Below are 3,143 nucleotides of genomic sequence, written 5' to 3'. Positions count from 1 at the left end.
TTTTCTATACTCTTTTTCTCTTTTTATATATATAAATATGCCAAAGTATCAATCTAATAAGTCATCCAGTTTCACCCAAGTAGAAACACACACATCAGACTTTCATGTCATACCCCGCAAATTATGTGCTAATGTGCTTGTGTAGATCATATCAAACATGTGAATTCTCAACTGCTAAAAGCAAGTAATCAAACTAAAAAATTCTATCACTAGATCATGTGTTCAAAATCTTAAGCTCACAAATGAAATCAAATCACATTTTTTTAAGATCAACCAAAATAAAGCTGAGACAAAGTGTGTGTAAGGTGTCTCCCATACCCCCAAACTTAAATTACACATTATCCCCAATGTGTCTATAACATGGAAAGAATTTACCCGGGATATGGATGAAATAGATGAAACTGTCTAGAATAGCATGACTCATAGCACACCCCCAAACTTGGACTGAAGCACACTTGTCCTTGAAAAATAAGAAAACATAAAAACAAGTAAAAAGAAACAAAACTAAAGATAAATAAAAAGAGTAACTTAAAACACACTAAACAAAACAAAATAAAAATATAAACGATGGGGTGCAGGTGATGGGGGGTGAAGTCTATACGGCGCAGGGGAGGATATGAGGTGAAAGTGGGGAAACAGTGACCTAAAATAGGTCACGTGGCCTTCTGCCTGAGTGCGCTCAATTGCACTCGCGCAATGGTGTGTGTGTGTGGGTGATGTGTGCTCGAACGCACGCATGGTGCGCTCGATCGTACTGATAGAATGTAAAACAGCCAAAATTTGGTTACTGTGCTCAATCGCACTCATGGTGCGTTCGATCGCAGTAACAGAATGTAATAAAAATGACTAGGGACATGAAACACTCAAACACTAAAGTAAAATAAAACACGAAGTAAAACAAAAACAAAATATAAGTAAAATAAAACAAACACAAAATAAAAAGGATATGCTATGGGGTACCTCCCATGAGCGCTAAGTTTAACGTGTTCAGCCAGATGGTGGTACTTTAAACTTGAAGCACCAATCTTTCCTTCTCTTGCACCGAAGGGAATGAATCTTTTCTGTTGCAAGGTGATTCTGAGTGTCTATAGATCGGGGAGGACCACTTTGAGTTTTCTCCAACAGTTTCTCATCCGGGAGGGAATCATGAACTGGATAATACTCAGGGAATTCATCTACCTTGATGTCCTCAATTTTCTCATCACATAGCCCCAACAAACTTCTCTATTGGATTCTTAGGAATTTGGGAATAGATGTTGAAGAAGTCTCAGTGCTCTCTTCCTTTTCCCGATGTAGCTCCTCTAGAACCTCAGTTTGCTCATCTTCTCCTTCTACCTTGTTGTTCTCAGGAGTGGAATCCAATAAGGCCCCAACTTGCTCACGTATCATGTCAAGGTCCAAATCAAATTCATATTGAGCAAAGTGCTCTTCCAATGGATCCTCTAGACTTGGCTCACTACACATCTTAGCTTGCTTGAGGAATTTGTCAAGATTCAGGTCACATCCAATTTGATTAAAACACTCTCCCACCGAATCCTCAAGACTTGGCTCATTAGAAGTTTCAACATACTCAAGTAGCTTGTCTAGGTCTAGGTCACCTCCAAATTCATCAAAGTACTCTCCCAAAGGGCCCTCAAGACTTGGCTCATTAGAAGTTTCAACATACTCAAGTAGCTTGTCCAGGTCTAGGTTATCTCCAAATTCATCAAAGTGCTCTCCCAAAGGGTGCCAAAGACTTGGCTCACAAAACATTTCCTCAACAATTTCTTCATTCCCAGGTGTGGTGGTGGTTTGCTCATGATAATAAGTGCACTCGTCCTTCATGTATTTTTCATAAGGAGTGGTCACCGATTGACTTCGGCACTCTTCTTCTTCTTGGTATTGTTGAGGCCAATCGATTGGAGATGGCTCCTCTTCATGATAATGTTGAGACCAATTGATGAGAAATGTCTCCTGATCTGCAATTGAAAACATGGGACAAGTCTTAGTGGTGTGGTTAATATGGGAACATATGGCACATACCTCGACTTTTGTAACTTGTTGAACAAAAGCAATGCTATGATTAGTCATATCTTTCACGAGGATGTCCAGCTTTTTCTCTATGGCAGCCATTTGAGCCTGACTTCCACCATTGGTGCTCTCTTCATTTATGCCTTTTCCTTTGAATCCTTGTCTCCCTTTAGATAGGAATTGTTGGGAGTGCTCACTCAATGTCTTGAAGAGCTCCATGGCTTCCTCGCTACTTTTCTCCATCAACATGCTACCACAAGCTAAATCTACAAGACTCTTGTTAGGATCATTTAACCCTCATAGAATGTCAGTACCTGATTGTCTTGAGATATATTGTGATGAGGGCATCTGAGAAGTAGTTCTTTAAAGTGTTCCCATGCCTCGAAGAAAGGGTCTCTGTCTTTTTGTTGGAAAGTCAGCATTTCCCTTGTCAATTGCCTTGTCTTGTGGGCTGGGAAAAACTTCTTTAAGAACTTTGTGGCCCCCTATCTCATTCCAAGTATGAATAGAACCTACGGCCAAAGAATTGTACCATCTCTTAGCATTATCTTTTAAGGAAAGGGGGAAGAGGATTAACCTGATTTCTTTTGGAGTTAAACCCTGAACATTTTGAGTCCTGCAAAGATTACAGAATTCTCGAATATGCCAATATGGGTTCTCTGTAGGTGTGCCTTTATAGTGTGGACCCATATTGAGCAACGGAGATAAATCGTAACTGCTCCGCACAATGGGCTGGAAACTAATGCATGATGGCTGGTTGAGGATTTGGGGACTGAAGGAACTTTTCAAAGGTCTTCGCACCGGAGGTGTATTGTTTCTCAACATGATTGAAACAAAAAGAAAATTAAATAACAAAATAAAAATAAAAACAAAAATAAAAGAAATAAATCAGATCTATAATTAGTGCAGTAACTGTGCTGCTCTCTGGATGTGCGATTGATCACACCATGAGGTTCGCTTGATCGCCCTGGTTAGGCGCTCGAGCGCACCTCCAGAGGCAGAACAGGAACTGCGGAAAAAACTAGAAAAACAAAAAAAATTTAAAACAAAAATAAATTAAAAGAAAAAGAATTCCAAACAAAATCAAACAATCCTCGGCAACGGCGCCAAAAACTTGTTGTGCCAAATATCTA

General features: G+C 39.7%; 1 non-coding gene across 1 annotated transcript; it reads left to right on the top strand.

Moving 5' to 3' along the window:
• Nucleotides 1–2,340: 2,340 nt before the first annotated feature.
• On the top strand, nt 2,341–2,448 carry LOC132173170 (small nucleolar RNA R71). Its single transcript, XR_009439264.1, has one exon. It is a non-coding gene; the product is annotated as a small nucleolar RNA R71 (small nucleolar RNA).
• The last annotated feature ends 695 nt before the right edge of the window (nt 2,449–3,143 follow it).

The sequence above is a fragment of the Corylus avellana genome, chromosome ca2 (genome assembly GCF_901000735.1).
Source record: "Corylus avellana chromosome ca2, CavTom2PMs-1.0".
In the NCBI taxonomy this organism is placed as follows: domain Eukaryota; kingdom Viridiplantae; phylum Streptophyta; class Magnoliopsida; order Fagales; family Betulaceae; genus Corylus; species Corylus avellana.
Note: the sequence above shows the minus strand (reverse complement) of the source record. Positions and strands in the feature narration are given on the sequence as shown.